The sequence below is a fragment of the Dermacentor andersoni genome, chromosome 10 (assembly GCF_023375885.2).
Source record: "Dermacentor andersoni chromosome 10, qqDerAnde1_hic_scaffold, whole genome shotgun sequence".
NCBI lineage: Eukaryota > Metazoa > Arthropoda > Arachnida > Ixodida > Ixodidae > Dermacentor > Dermacentor andersoni.
Window position 1 is genome coordinate 67,660,008 of NC_092823.1, and position 17,155 is coordinate 67,677,162.

Below are 17,155 nucleotides of genomic sequence, written 5' to 3' on the forward strand. Positions count from 1 at the left end.
TAGGAAGCACACCGCCTTCCATCGTGCGCAATTCATCATGGGAGTGGAGGGAGGGGGGGCTGTGATCTGCGACTCTGGTTGCGCAACATATTTATTTGCCTTGTTTGACGCATCATATATAGTGACTTTTTCTTAGATAGGTAGGTTTATTGGAGACTTATACATATATTTAAAGATCTTGTTGCGAGGTTTCGTGTATATGAGCAGTGAACTTTGTTTCCAGTGACACTTTTTTGTCCTTTATCAAGCTGTATCTTCGCATTTGTATATTCCATTGCATCTTCGTATTTCTAATTTACGAAGGTAAGTCAAATGAAAGTGAGCCAACCAACCCTGCGCAAGAATGTTTCGGTTCATTATCTGCGAGGCATGCGCGTGGCACAGAGGCATCTCATTTACAAAAATGACACGCAGGTGTGAGGGTCAAGGTTCTTTAATGCTCTCATACACTGTGTTGAACATGGTTGCATGACATAATGGGCACTCCAAAAGTTGAACAGCGGGGTGTCATGAGGTTTCTGACAGATAAAGATGTTTCCCAAAAAGAAATTAGTCTCTGTATGGCTGCCATGTACGTTGAACATTGCATTTCATTGGCCACTGTGAAGCATTGGAGCAAATGGTTCAAAGAAGGACGTGAAAGTTGCAAAGACGATCCAAGACCGGGCCAAAGCCACTGTGCAATCACCCCCCAACACAATTGCAAAGGCTGATAGACAAGAACGGAGGATAAGCATCGATCAATTGGCAGGGTGTGTGAACATGAGTCACAGTTCGGATCCCACCACAATTCATTAACATCTTGGTTATCTGCTCTTGTGTGCGCAATGGATGCAAGAGATTTTGAACCCCCACGAGAAGACAGAGAGGTTCGGCGCTGCCTTGACTCATCTGATTCGGTATCACGATGAGGGTGACGACTTTTTGTCTGCAATTCTGACCAGGGACAAACCGTGGTGCCACTACTACGAGACTGAAACATGACGGAAAAGCTTACAGCGCAAACATCTGAATTCACCACCCCCAAGGAAAGCAAAGGCCGTAATTTCTGCCGGAAAGGTGCTGACTTTTTTTTTATCATCAGGGACCATTATTGATTGAATTTGCTAAACCTGCAGAGATTACCTATCATTTCTAATATGGTGAAATGTCGGATCAGCTGCGTGTTGCAATCAAGAACAAAACGTGGAAAATTGAGGAATGGGGTCATCTTGCTCCACGACAATGCCCATCCCCACGTCGCTGGTGTGGTTAATACAAAACTGGCAAAGTTCGAGTGGGAAACGCTGCAACATCTGCCATACAGCCCAGACCTGTCACCTTGCCACTTTCACATATTGGAGCATCCGAAAAAACAGGTCAAGGGAACCAGATTCGTGTCGGGCAATGATGTGAAAGAGTCAGTTGCAGACATTTTGAAGCAGCAACCCAAGGAGTTTTATGAGACAGGAATCACACAACTCGTGTCAGTGGGACAAATGTCTAAATGCTCATGGAGACTATTTTTTAAAAAAGTACCCCCTTTGTCATATATTCGCATTGGCTCACTTTCATATGACTCGCCCTCGTATATTTTGCAGACCTCCTGCTTTTTATAGTACACTCTGTTGCGACCATATTTTCGGAGCAATTACAATACATGACCAGTGACAGCTGCTCCTGTGCAATACATTCTTACAAAGGACAGCATCACTGAGATTTTGCCCTGGTCGTTGCATATGTACAAAAATGTAAACAAGGTTCTTGAATGACAAAGAGAGACAGAGAGAGAGATGCAACTGAGAGAAAGGCAGGGAGACTAACAAAGTTTTATAAAAAATACTTTTTGTCAACTTGTTCATTTCATGGCCTTAACATTTTTCATATCAGCGGCATGCACTGCTTTGCTGGTTTCAAAGAAATATAGTTGTAAAGTTCGCGTGATATTTGTTTTACTTGTTAAATATACAGAAAACGTTGAAGTATTGATATCAGTTATTTCGGGCACAATTTTTGAGACATAGGTGTATATTCTCCCATGAACAAATACATATTTTACTTGTCTTGACAATGCACAGCATTCAAGAATTCGTTCGCAGCTATTTGGCAATGCAACGCACTTATTATTATTGTTTAATGTATTTGATAGCTGGACAATTTCGATAAGGAGGAGGCCGAGCTGCAAAGTGAGCCCCGCCGAACGAAATTTCTGGCTACGCCACTGTTTATCAGGGAAGATGGTGCCTGCTCCCTTTCCATGTGCCCCTGCCAAAGATGGTGACGCACTGTGAAGTCGATGCCCAGAGCCACAGCCGCCCACTTGGCCACGGTCTAAGCATACGTTCTTTTGCAAGTTCTTTTGCAATAGTTCTTTTGCAAGAACTGCGACTGAGAGTGCTGCAATACGATAGCACATGAGTGCAGTCACATGGTTTTATTGCATATTTCACAGGCTTTCTTTAAATGCCCCCAAAAATCCCCATGCAGCATGTACGTTGCCACAAAAAATTGGATAGGTAGCTTATGCACCCCCTATACAACAATACGCACTTGGACTTAAAGTGAATATTACAAATTTTGCATAATTCATCTTAGTAAATAACTTATTAAGCAGAATATAAAAAAATACCCTAAGGAGCGCCACATGACGGCAAACTATATGCCATTGGATTCATTCAGCTGCGGCTAAGCAATTTCTTTAAATCCTTGGCATAAGTTACGTGAAATACCGTGTAATCACCAATACTTAAGGGGGGAGGCTACCCTCGGATACCAACTTTTTTGCTTATTGAGATATTTTCATGAAATTTTCAGGATAGACTAATAGCAACAGCATTAGTAGAACTACAAAATTTTATGCAGTTATGTTGCCTGGTTTTTAAGTTACAGCAATATGTCAGAATGGTGCACATGATTTCCTCATTCCAGGCCTGGAGAATTTTCAAGAGGTGCGAAATTCACAATGATGATTACCAGATGGATACCTCAGGGCAGGACAGAGCCCTTTCTTTAAATTTCATTGCTGAAAAATTTTAGCAGACCAACGAATTTAGGGTTGGTGATTAAGATTTTCTCAATTAAATTTTGAATAAATATCACAAATCACAGACACAATATATTTAAAAAATCAGCTTGTCTTGCCCTCAGAAATTTATTCAGATAAACAATATAAATTCTGGAAATCTTATAAGCGGTTACACAGATATGGCTGGAACAAGCAGCCTCACCAGCCAAAAAGTCATTTCGAGAAAATGAGCTTTGAAAGTTTTCAGCACATATATTGGTCTAAAATGACCCTGCCAGCGTAACTGAAGATGTCCTTAGGCACTCTCTTCTTTTGTCGCCTTTCCACCTTCTCTTGCGATCGCTTTTTGGCCTTTTTCAAGCGCAGAGAATCTTTTTCGGCTGCCCGTTGAATGGCCAGGTGGCCAGGTGTTAGACCCACTGATGAACATAGCTCTTGGGTGGCCCTGTGGCAGCGAGCATTATATCTTAAAACTGCCTCATGCAGTGCTGTCTCCACAGCAATCAGTGACATGCTGCTCTTTGGGCATCAGGGACCACTGCACAGAGTGAAATTATTCTGATGCATTCTGCGTCTTTGCTCCCAGGCAGCGTTGCAGAAGAGAAGCCTTGAGAGGTGCTCACAAACAGGTAGCAGTGCTTCTGCAACATAGCCTGGAAGACTGTACCAATGCTTCGAGGGTGACACACCATCACTCTTGCTGGCGTTATGACGACAACACGAGTCTGCACCCTCAGGGCACAAGTCGTGGTGAGGATCCTCGTCCGTCGATGTCACGTGGTGGTACGATGCCATCATTGCACACTGCATTGCAGCCACGTCGTTGGAATTGTTCCGTAGCGCCCAGCCATAATAGTCCATCAACTTGTCGATGAGGGCCTTTGTCAGCCTGCCCTTCCCTCCTAAAGCCTTGTCACTTTTCTGCACAAGGTTGCACAGTGCTGTCCCTATCCTCTTCTGGACGTGGTTCAGACATTCCTCTTTCCGAAATGCGGACCAGTCCATAAACATTTTCTTGCACAAGGGCAGAGAAGGTGGCACTATCTCCGTTAGACACGAGCATTGTGTAACGGAGGTTGTGCTTTGGCATCGAACATGAGAAAAGGATGACAGCTGCCTCAACTTCCATCCTTCCAGACTTAGAGTCAGTGTTCATCTGGCATACATGGTCCTCTTGCCAGCTTGTGTAGCCTGGGTCTCCAGGCTTTGGTCCTGCTTGGCAACCAAGGCACTGGTTCGATAAAACAATGGCGTCCAAGATGAGGCCTGTATGATATTCAATTATTGCACCAACTCCAATATGGGACGTGTGGCCATGCTTGTGCCACATTCCATCAAAGTTTACTGCGATATCCTTGCTGAAATATGGATCTATTCCCTTGTAGGTGATTTTCACAGCAGAAGCTGATTCTGCATATAACTTGACTATGCACTGTCTCTGCAGTTCCCTGAATTTCTTCAAGTGCTTCTGAAAAGTATTATGATGCAGGCCATGATGGGACACATTCATCGCTGCCCAAAAGTCACTGAGGGCTGTTTGTCCCTTCGCTATCTGTTTTGTTGCCACAATGGCTCTTATATTCACGTCAAAGGTCATTGAGTCATCCTGATGAGCAGAACTCCACGAGCTTGCAACTACTCTACAATGTAAACAAGGCAGCTCAAGCTTTGTTGCAAGTCCAAGTTGCGTGCCTCCTTGAACCTTCGTACCAGTCGCGAAGCACTGCTGGCATGGGGTCCTGGATAGCAGGTCGCCTAGGGCATCCATTTGCACGAGCAGAAATTTTTCGCCTTCACTTGTAGCGGTAGCCGCTTCAGGATCGCGCTCCATTGCTTGAAATTTTCGCTCTGTCGCTGACATGGCGCCAAGTCCTCGTTGCACAGCAGCGCGTTTTTTATCCACCACCTCTTTCTCCTCACACATCAGGAAACGTGTTTTCAAGTGCACAATAGACGATGCGATCGCACTGTTTGAGGCAGATGAAAGAGAGGATGTAGAAGCCGCTGTCGATGAGCATGAGACGCCAGGCGCACTCGTCACGACAAATTCTTGCGCCGGCGCAGCAGGAATCCCGTTGGTAGAAGCGTCGATGCAACCACGCTCTTGCATAGATGAAGCAGAAGCTGCCCCACAGGAACTATCGGTGCAATCATCGTTGGCGCTTGGCAAGCTTCATAGAACGCTTCCTTGCACCGAACGCGTGTAGCGTCTGAGTTTCTTTGGGCGCATTGTGGTCGACCACACAACAATCGGCAGGCTAAATGCAACAACAGTCTCGTAAAGATGGTTGAAAATCATCTCGTAAGGACGGTAGAAACTTGGAGAATATGTGAATGGCTGCAAAGATAGACAATGGCAAGCGGAACACACAAAGGGCGCTGGCAATGGAAGAGCCGAGGCAGACGACGGCCGGACGCATTATGCAGGACACCACTTTGTCATTGCACGCAGCAGCCAAGGGGAGTCGCGGGCTCTCCCGCGTCCTTGAGGAGCGCATGCTTCGCCCAATCTCAGCTTCACGTCTCAGCCACGGGAAACTTGAAAGCTCTCGCGAGCACTCCAATCATGAGCGATTTAAGCCTCTTCCGTGCTGCCGCCGCCGCAGGGGGCGGGGAAAAAAAAGCACAAGAATGCACGAACAAAACATACTAAAATGGCGGCATTCGGGGGAGCGATGGAGAAATGGCGTTCGCGCCAAGTAGGGGTATTTTGAGCGCTCGCTCGCCGCTCGAGGGCTGCCACAGCCCGTTATAAATTTTATTTGAAACAGTTTCGCGATTAATTATATGTTGATATTTACAGAAATGGTAGTTCATAAGACATACTGTCCGAATATGTGGTTTTCCAAAATCGACTTTCTCGCGATTTTTCTGTTTTCAAAGGCAGCGCCCCCCTTAAGCTAGGCACACATTACCACCAGCTAGCTTTTCTTTTCTTTTATTGTGCCACTATTGTTTAGTTGTTGTCTAACCTTTAACCAACTGTTGGCAATCTAAAATACATTTCGATTTCGCTCGTCAATTTTACCCACTTCATTCCATAACACCTGAACGACCCTGAAACTAAGACAAACGAAATGAATTTAGTAACATTCTTCTGGCTGTTAGGAAAAAGTTAAAAGATGTATTGCTAAATGCTCTATTCAGAGGCCAATCAAAAGCAGGCGGAGGGGTCATAGCCACAGCAAGCCGTTAATAGTTCAGTACACCAGCAGCGCTAAGCACTTGCCGCTAAGAGACAATGCAGGGAAGTGATAGGGGTACCTACTAAGCATTCTGTTTATGCCAAATGTGCAGCGCTGCTATTATCGACGAGAAGCTGCAGTGACGCTGCTGCTTTGTGGGTGACATTACAGTAGGATTGCCGCTCAGTCCAGCTCGCTTGGCTGCCGTGCAGGGTCATCTGTTTCGTGCAACCTCAGAGTGTTGTAAACCATGCTCTCTAAAGGATGCTATAGCTCCTTCCTGCTTTCATGCTTAAACTGCAGTTTCCTTTTTGAAACTATGCGACTCCTGAAACATTTCAGAATGAATACTGCAAGCTGTGCAGGACTGAAGGGACCTACTGCACTTCCAGTGAAGAGCTTCCCTGCATCTGTCTGCAAATTTTGTGGAAAAGGAATGCCTGCAAGTTCAGCATGTACAATTTTGTATGATGTTTTGCACATAAACATTTCCTTTACTAAGTTATGGCAGGGACAGCATATTATGCCAAGCAGCAATTTTGCAATTATCTGTAACCAACAAGGTGCCTGCGAAGCTTACATCAAGCTTCGTATTTCTCTGGTGAGTTGTTCCTGTCAAATGCAAGCACTGTAATAACACATAGGCAGGCATGAATTTTTTATGAATAGATATGCTACTACTTTCTACATTGTCTGGAACAGGCACTACGAAAATGCATTGCTTATTTCTCTTAACACAGCTTTGTGCCATATATATGAGGTTTGTGCCATATATATGTAGTTGTAACGAAAGGTGCATGAGGCACTCTCTGCGGATGCCTGCATTTTTCTTTAGGACTTCTTCCCCATGGTTTTTTTTCCCCCATCCCTCGCTCTGCATTATTTTCATCTTCACACTCAGCTACACTGCAAGTTTCCAGTGCAACTTGATGACCAGCCTCGTTGTCAACAACAACTCTGAAAGGAGGCACTGGCTGTTTACGGATGGTCGAACATCTCAGAGACGTTTATTCCTTAGCTGTTGCAAGAGTGTGGCAGGAAATCCCAGATGCCAAACAGTAATAGGCTGCACTAACGCATCGTGCAAACAGCAAAACGCTCTGCTCAGCCATCTGATGCGTCTTTGCACCATGACCCCTGATGGATCAAGGCTCACCGATGCACTGTATTTCCCAAAGCTCGACGAGACACCGTATGCTGCTGCGATGTCCATGTTCATATGCGGAATAAAGGACGATTGCTTATCAGAAGCTGTGACATCAAAAAAAAAAAATGCGGAAGCCAACATATGGAGTGGGTAAAGACGAAGTGCAAGCTTTTCAGGGGACAGCTACATCTGTGCCAAAATCTGTGGTCCCTTGCACGTCTGATAGGAGAACTTCAACCGAACAAGCAGGTCTTCAATAACGATAACATCAGCTTTGCTGATGGTTTTGGCTTCCTTCAGCAACATGTTACTGAGCACGGGATGAATGGCTTACCTTTGGCCAATGACTGCTCTGAAATATGGACGTGTGCTTCCAATGGATCAGGAAGTATCTCGTTTACAGGATCTGCGGAGGGTTCAGGGTGTAGGAGTGGTAGCACGTCAAGTATTCCAATGGATCAGGAAGCGTCTCGTTCACAGGATCTGCGGAGTGGTCAGAGTGCAGCAGTGGTAGCACGTCAAGTACTACAGGAGACCCGTGTCTCACAGTGACGACGACAAAGGTCACATCACCAACTGCCGTGGTTGAAAAGGGGGTCTCAAGGTGAAGGGCAAAAGTCGACTGCGCTGCCCTAGACAGTGAGCTAAACTTTGTGCCAGAAGGTCAAGAGCACCAACATACTGTCGCCGAGGCTCGAAGGGGTGCACCAATCCAGGAATAGTGTGTGACTGGGGTGTAGCACTGAAGCAGTGCCGTATGTTCAGCTTCAGTGTCCACAAAGACCTTCAACTTCCCCCTATGCCACCAATGCGCACCCGCAGCGTTGGAAGCAGGTGTGTTTGGTAATGAATGGCAGGACACAAAATATGCTGCACGGCCAACAATATTATACACTTCATGAATACTTGACCGGCAGTTTCCTGAAATATATGTTCTTGTTCAAGACCAAGAGCCAAGCCACTAAATGCTCCACAGTGGCATGCAGCAGCATTCATTTGATGAAATGGCATACCCTCCCCCCAATAGCACCAACTTTTCTGACGATGAGTCACTTACTGCTTGTGAAACCCATCCGTTCACTACAACCTTGAAGTCAAACCCCGAAGCAGTCCCTTAGGGCGCCATTTGGAGTGCTAGAGTATACTTGAAGCAGTGGAGCACAGTTTCTGCCACCTTGATGAGAAAACATAAAATACCTTGTGCAGTGATGGCACAGCCATTTGACCTTCTAATACAGACCTTAGCACTGGCAAAAAGCTGATTTTGCAAAGCAACTAGCATGTCTGGCACAATGTCAAACCTACCTCAATCTTTCTTTCGTTTAGGTTACTTAAGGCAAGTTCGGCACAAAACCATACAGTGTAATTTTAACTGAAATAGGCAACTAATATAGCAGACTCCATTTTATGCGAATAAATATGGCATTCAGAATAAAAAGAACCCAACTTTTAAAGCAATGGTCACACTTTGTGTACATCGCGGTATAAGGCTGTTTATTGATGGTAATGCTAAGCGCTTATTAATAATTGAAAAGTTTCGTCTTCAGCAGGTATTTAATATTAACTCTAAATGACTAAAAAATGCTGTCTCAGTTTCTAGCAGGTTTTTATTTCATATTTTTCATCAATCTTTAATGGCAGGTCATATTCCCCAAGATTGAAAAACCGCCAAAGTCATACCAATCTTCAAAGAGGTCAACAAAAACTTGGCTGAAAACTACCGACCCCTATTGTTGACGTGTGTATACTGTAAAGTGGAACATATTATTGCATCGCATCTTTTCCGTCACCTAGAATCCAACAACTTCCTTTTCATAATCAACATCGTTTCATGAGAGGTTTGCCGTGCAAAATGCAACCGTTTGAATTTACGACAGACTTACATTTTAACATGACTCAAACCTTCAAACTCACTGCGTCTTTCTGGATTTTCTAAAGCGTTCGAACACGCAGCTCATTTATTTATTTATTTATTTATTTGATACCTGCTTTGCCTTTGCAGGCATTACAGCAGGGGGATACATAAAAATAAGCACATTTGTGACCAATAAAGAAACTAATTACACAAAGCGTGGCAAAAATCATCATTCGACACAATGGATACAACCATAGGCAGAAGGTCATTCCACTCTCATATACATCTAACAAAAAATGAATAGCGCAAGACGTCACCTTTAAAGGAAAATTCATTTACTTTGAGACTGTGGTCCCTTCTTTGGGATATATAGGACGGCTCTTGGATGTACTTCTCCTTATCGATTCCATTTTTAGAACGGTAGATATTATGGAAAAATTTCAACCTGAGAGTTCGTCTACGATCTTTCAAGTCTTCCCATTTAAGTTTACTTTTGCTTTCTCTCATACTAAGTTGACGATCCCAATTACCTAGAACGAATTGCACTGCCTTATTCTGCATTTTTTCAAGCGTATTGGCCAGCTCTTTGGTATACGGATCCCCTGTCCTTATCGATAATTATCCCCCGTTTCTGAAATTATTGTCTTTAAAACTTGATTCATTAACTTTATCCTGACTTTGGAAATTTCTTTCGGTTAGACAGCAGTTCACTTTTGCTAACAGCTTCTCCTCGCCCCTTTCGGATGTTTCTTCCAGTATACCAAAAGGAAGCCTTCTTGATCCCTTACTACTTCTAACAAACATTAATGACGTACCCAATGACTTCTCGTCATGAATGCGCGTATTCGCTGTAGACTGCATTATCTGTTGTTCTATTAACAGCTCTGATGGCCACCTGATCCTCCAAAATTATCTTAACCAAATTACTCCTTGGTGTAACACTTGGCTAATGACTCTAAACTCGCCAAAATGTAAAATTATGTCCTTCGACTGCAAACGTCCTAGCTTGAACCATTCCTGCTGTATCAGAAATGTCCTGTTATCTCGGGCCTTATCATTAAAATATCTAGGCGTATATCTTTCAACAAACCTCTCCTGGACTTCTCACATTACCATCGTCTGTGCCAGTGCTTCATGGTCACTGGGTCACCTGTGCCACAACCTTCAAAACTGACCAACACATATCCGCAAACTGGCACTTCAAACATTCCTTCGCCCTCAGCTTGAGTTCGCTGCTCCTGTCTAGTCTCCCCACGAAAATTACTCAAGTAACATGCTGCAATCAATCCAAACAGAGGCGCACATTTCATTTACCGGAAAGCTTCACCTTTCATTTCAGCTGCTAAGTAATCGTCGTGACATAGCCCTTTTGTCATTATTCCACAAGTACACCCACCCCACAAACAAATGCTCCCTACGCCTAGAAGCATCATCGCACAGGTCACACACATTACACAATCATCTTAGGTTCATGCGTATCTACAGCAAAACTGAAGCATTCAATGTGTCTGCAATTCCATGTGCCTTTCATCTCTGAAACAGCCTCCCCGATAACATAGTTGCGGAAACTGACCGTGAAAAATTAAGGCACTCGGTCAGCTCGCTTAACCCTTATCAACTCATGCTTTCTTATTCACTGTTCAGTTGTTCCTTGCATTTTCCTTAGACTGTATTACATTTGTTACAAACTGATAAAGTTGCTTTTTATTGTTCAGGTACACAGCTGTACTGTGTTAATGTGCTTCTGTTATTTTTAGGCTGTGCACCTGGCAGGCGTTGTTTCTTTTGACCTTCATATTGTTATGTGTGGAAAGACACAGACTAAAGAGGCTATTTACAGGCTATTTACACTGCAGCCAGGCAGCTAGGCCGACCTTCGCTCGCGCCAAGGGCACCGACCAGCTTCATCGTTGTTCTCGCGGCGGCTCGTCTCTTGAGCATCGCTCGATGATATGGTAATAATATCATCACGGGATTGCCACCTTTCACGTGCTTACTTTGTTCTATGCTTCCCTTACTCAATGACCCACATAGGGGCCATGTAATGTATTTTACAAATGAATAAATAAAATAACAGATATTTTGACAAGAAACAGATATTTCTGTGTTCAGCGCACTTCAAGAGAGCAAAAAAAGATATCTTGAAATAAGCGCACGTAACGAATACCATGCAACACCAAACCCTTAGCTCTTAACTCTTAGCTCATCACTGCTGCTTGGACTATTTCAAAGCTATTAAAATCACAACCATGGAATCTGCTTTTCCAATCATGCAGGGTTGCAAGGAAGGCCCTCACTAACAAGTAAAGCATGTCTCTGCGGTTCAGTATGTGTATCGTAAAATATTTCTAAAGTGGCACCGTCAACAGCTATGCTATAGAATATGCAACTGAACATTATGCCAGCACAATGTTTCATACCCTTGTGATATAAATTCAAACTCATAAATATTTGCTTTCTCAGTCCCTAAAGCCCAGCCTCGTATACTTGCCTGACAGCGAATAGATAGTAGTGCATGCCTATTCCGCATTCTGAAAACAGCTTAAAACCTAAATTATCTTCACTTCCAATTAGCACCACTTGAAACAGCTGATAAATAGCCTAATTTGGGGAAACAGTTCAAAGTTCAAACTGCTCTAACAGAAACTAGAAGCCAGTGTTAGTTCAGTCATGCTGGCACCCTGAATAGCAGCAATGACAGTGAAAACCAATTCAGCCATTCAAATGTGAAGGTGAAAAAAGTCATAGCTGCAGGTGAGACTCAATATGAATCGGCCTTAAAAAAATGTTGTGCCTGTAATTGAACACGCCCTGCCACATGAAAAAAGCTAAAGGCATGTTGGAAAATGCTGATCCTGAGGATATAACATCACTGATACAACTGGAAGGGAACAATGTAGACCTAGAAAAGCAAAATGATATTTTAGAGGAATTCATCACTGACGAGGACTTCACTTCAGAACTTAAGGTGGTCATGAAATACCAATGTGCGCCTTGAGGAATTCTCGGAGAGGTAAAAGCTAGAGAGCCATTACTGTAACAGAATAGCTTCCATCAGAAACAGTGAAAACAATGGTCTCGCACAGCTACACGGTGAGGCTAGCACCAACAGATCACTAAGCCCCTAAAATTCCAGTGATAAACATTCAGTGGCAAAATTTGTCAATGGCCTGGATGCTGGGAGCAGCTTAATGCATCAGTTCACAACAAAGGTCTCACAAAGGAAGAAATATTTTATTACCTGCACTATCTATTGAGCAGCGCAGCAGTAACAGCAGTGGCAGCTTCCAGGCGACTGAACTGTGCTATATGCCGCCACTGACGCCCTCACCAGTCACATCGGTTACGAGCTTCTCACAGTTCAAGAGCACCTGGGTTGCCCACGTGCACTACTGTTATTTGCTCCAGTGCTGTCCAGGGCCTGAAGAAGTTGTCCGACTTAGTCCAGTGCCACTTACAAGCATTGAGGGATCCTAATGTTAGCTCCAATACGCACAGCGCAATGATGACAAACATCCTGTTCAGTGCTCTGCCGACTGTCATTGTCACTGCATCCCACCTACAAATGGTCAGTGGCAAAGCACCTTCCAATGAGGAATGTGAATGTGGCAGCAGCATTTGGAAACATCATGACTTTCAAGGTTTACGATGTACCTTTGCGTGGAATTCGAAAGTTGCGAGTGAAGCTGTTATGTACTGGGAATTACTTTATTCCGCACATAGTACACTCAAAGAACGTAGCCTTGTCGCAGAGATGGCGACCACACTACTCCACTTGGCGCGAACACACTGTCCACGTGATTGTCCCACACCAGGGCTTTCCAGGGATCTGGCTCCACCCATCGGCACAGTGGGGAATGTTCACACACAGTTCCGGACACTCCCACTACGCAGCTGCACCCGTCCGCATCCGAGGACCGAAACCCGAACTAATCACGGACACAACACTTTTCCCCCCTTAGAAGGATGCCTTGTACCAAGTAGGCTGCCGTCTGATCCGTGCTGGTCGTTTCGGTATGCTCGATTCGGATTTGAGTGGACGTGAAGATGGCATAGCTGGTGTGCTTTCCGCTGGATTACTGTCCATGCCCCACGTGAGCGTTGCTGAGGCTTGTTTGTCCGGCCTAACTTCGCCGGTGCGCTTCCTGAGCTGATTTAGATGGCGTCTAACAATTCTTCCTGCGCATTTCACAAGCCAGGATCTGTGGCCCATCCTTTTAACCAGAGTTCCTTCTGTCCAGTCTGGCCCCTTGCCGAATTGTTTTACCCATACGGCTTCTCCTTGCATGAGTTGACGACTCTTGGGTAGGTCAGGTTGTGCAGCCTCCTGTCCTTCCGATGGAATGATGAGGTCCAACTGGTTTGGCAGCTCCCGCCCGAACATGGCTTTAGCCGGTGTTAGCCCGGTTGACTGATGTACAGTGGTATGCTGCCGAAACAGGAAACGTGACAAGCGAACACTGAGCGAACCGGATGGTTCTCTGGCCAGTGCCCTCTTCAGTTCTCCAACATAACGTTCTGCTTGCCCGTTTGTAGCAGCATGGTAAGGGGCTGACGTTACGCTTCGAATGCCATTTCTCTGGTAGAAGTCTTGTATCTCGGAAGACACAAATGCAGATCCATTGTCCGACACAACCTTGCGTGGTATGCCAAATGTGGCAAACAAAGAGCGCAGCACACTAATGACTGCTGTTGATGCTGGGCTGTTCACCAATCGCACCTCCACCCACTTAGTGAAAGCGTCGACAACAACCAAAAAGGTATGTCCTTCTACCGGACCTGCAAAGTCCACGTGCAATGTGTGCCACGGTGTCGTTGGCTGCGCCCAATTTGGAACTGGAGCCTTTTTTGGATCGCTCTGGGTGCGCAGGCACTGGTCGCATGACTTGACAGTTGTTTCGATCTCGGCGTCCAAGCCAGGCCACCAAAGATAACTACGCGCACAAGCTTTCATGGCTACAATTCCACGATGGCCTGCGTGAACTAATGAAATGGCCTGTTCTCGTGCTCCTGCCGGTATGACAATTCTTGAGCCCCAGCTGATGCATCCTCGATGGATAGCAAGTTCAGCGGCTCTTCTGCGGTATGGGGCGAAACTGTCTCCCTGCAGACGCTGCACGGTGCCATTCTGTACTGCTGAAAATACCTCTGCTAGGATTGGATCCTCTTGCGTTAGTGTGGCCACAACCTCAGCTGTCAACGGCGGTCGTGGTAACGCCTCGAACATGAGCACGTCTCCAGGTGGGTTAGGCTCTTCAATGCGGTCTGGCAGAGGCAGTCTACTCAGCGCATCTGCATTCTGATGACGACTACCGGCACGATACTGGAGGTTGTAGTTGTATGCTGACAGTTTAAGGCACCACCTTTTCATTCGGGGCGAAAGCATTTCTGGTACCGGCTTCCGTGGTCCGAGAATCCCCAGTAACGGCTGGTGGTCAGTCACGAACGTGACTTCTCGACCCACAATGTACTTGTGGAAGTGTGTGGCTGCAAAGACTACAGCAAGACCTTCACGGTCAAGTTGTGCATAGTTACGTTCAGCAGCACCCAATGTCCGGGATGCAAACGCAATCGGTGCCTCTCTGCCTTGGCTGTCCAGCTGAGCAAGCACGGCACCTACACCATAAGGTGAAGCATCACACGAAATCAAGAGGGGCTTGGTTTCGTCATAGTGTGACAAGACAGTCCTCGACAACAAGCAACGTTTGAGCTCATCAAACGCCCTTTGATGCCTTTGCTCCCATTTCCAAGTCTTGTCCTTAGCCAGAAGTTCATACAGGGTTGCTGCAACTGTAGCACGACGCTCTAGAAATCGATCATAGAAGGCCAACATGCCTAAAAATGACTGCAGTGTCTGCTTACTTGTGGGCGCTGGTGCCTTCACGATAGCTTCTACTTTTTCCTCAGATGTGTGAATCCCTGCTGCATCAATCCTGTGACCCAGGAATTTAACCTCTGCCACACCAAACTGACACTTGGATTTGCACAATCGTAGGTTTGCCTGAGCCAGCCGCTGGAGAACTGACGCTAGGCGGTCCTTGTGCTCTTGCGCGGTTGCTCCAGTCACGATGATATCGTCCAGGTAGACACAAACTCCCGGCAAGCCGCTCAAAGTGGTCTCCATAAACCGCTGGAAAATTGCTGGGGCTGCTGAAACACCAAAAGGAAGCCTGTTTACCTTGTACAGCCCTTTTGTAGTGTTTACTGTGAGAATCTGTGCTGTCGCTGGAGTCACATGAAGTTGAGTGTAAGCTTGAGCCAAGTCCAAGGTGCTAAACACCCGGCCACCTTTCAAAGTGCTAAACACTTCCTCTGTTGTGGGCAGGGGGTATGAAGCCTTTTTCGCAGCTTCATTCACTGTACAGCGGTAGTCACCGCAGGCGCGCAAGCTTCCATCTTTTTTGCGCACCCATACTAGCGGTGTAGCCCAGTCTGAGTGTTGGACTGGCTCCCAAATACCGTCTTCTACGTACTTGTAAATCTGTGCCTCAGTTGATGCGCGCATGGCAAAGGGCACAGGCCGTGCCTTCAAAAACTTGGGCTTGCCCCTTCCTTCAGTTCCAGATTCACTGGCGCACCCGTGTGTCCTGTGGTGTCTTCACGAAAAATGCCTTCATGCTTCTGTAGCAACTCGGTCAAACTGCCTTCCTCCGTTGTCTGGTGAATGCCGTGAAGCTCGATGCCCAGCTTGTCAAACCAATTGCGTCCCAACAAGCTGCATCCAGTGCCCTCGACAACGAGAAGTGGTAGCTTGCAAGCTGTGTTCTTGTGACGAACCATTACTGTTGCCGTTCCGACAACCTGCAGTTGCTGACCTGACCAGGTGCGCAGATGTATGTCGTCCTGCCTCAGAGAGGGTGGGTGTGCATGCCATACGGTTTGAAATGTGTGTCTGCTAACCATGGTACACGCTGCACCGGAGTCAACCTCAAACGTCACAGGTCTGCCGTGCACTGTAAGCGTCAGAGTAAACTTCGGGGTGCTGAATCCGTCTGCCACTGCACAGAGGTCATGCAACGTTGAAACCTCATGTTTGGTTTCGTTAGTCACTTCCGCAGTCCGTGAAGTTTCTAAGGAGATGCTACGTTGGTATGTTTTTTTCTCAGCCTTCTTCCTCGAAATACAAGCCTTGGCAATGTGCCCTTGTTTCCGGCAGTAATTGCAAATAGTTGTGCTGAACTTACACGTCTTGGGACTGTGCGAATCGTCGCAACGCCAGCAGCGTTGCGCTTGGTGAGAATGCGTCTTGGACGTCGAAGTGCTGTCGCCGGCGCGCGTAGCCGCCTTTTTGACTTCCGCATGATCCGCTTTTATCTGTCGTTGCTGCTGGATGGCGCTTTCCGCTCGAATAGCGAAATCATAAGCCTTGCAAAAAGTCAGATCCTTCTCTGCAAACAGTCGCTGTTGAAGATTCTGGTCCCGGAGACCACACACGAAGCGATCGCGCAACATCACATCTAATGGCAGAAGCGTTGGATTGCAGCCCGTAGCTCCCTGCTGTGTTGCTGATGCCGTTCCCTCAGCTGGCGTCGCCGTAGCTGTTGTTGCCGTCGGCAGCGTGCCGAAATTGCAGCTCGTAGCCAACTTGCGTAGAGCGGCCACGTAGTCGTTTACCGACTCGCCTGGAAGCTGATCTCGCCTTTGGAACATCGCACGACTGTAGACTTCGGACGGTCGAGGGTCGTAGTGTGCCTGAAGTGCGGCCACGATCTCGGCATAGCTCACTTGGTCGGGCGTCTTCGGTTGAAGCAGCGCACAAACCACGTCGTAAATTTGAGCACCGCACAGTGTAAGCAAGTGTGCTCGTTGCTTGACAGGGTGAGTCACATCGTTGGCCTCGAAGAAAAACTGTAGCCGGCCGAACCACGATGCCCAGTTGGAGCCAGTAAACTCCTCCAAACGTGCAGAAAAATCATGCTGGCGCTCAGCCATGACTTACTGGATGCTCCACGATGCCCTAGGGC

At 46.3% G+C, this 17,155-nt stretch overlaps 1 protein-coding gene across 4 annotated transcripts in view; it reads right to left on the reverse strand.

Moving 5' to 3' along the window:
• Window positions 1–17,155, reverse strand: part of LOC126543990 (uncharacterized) — a 125,784-nt gene that overhangs the window by 101,248 nt on the left and 7,381 nt on the right. For 3 of the 4 annotated variants that reach the window (XR_008608873.2, XR_008608874.2, XM_055062430.2), the window contains exon 3: window positions 7,671–7,819. The exons of the other annotated variant lie outside the window; for it this stretch is intronic. The gene's annotated coding sequence lies outside the window, so the exon portion shown is untranslated. The remainder of the gene's footprint in view (window positions 1–7,670; window positions 7,820–17,155) is intronic. 4 annotated transcript variants of the gene reach the window in all.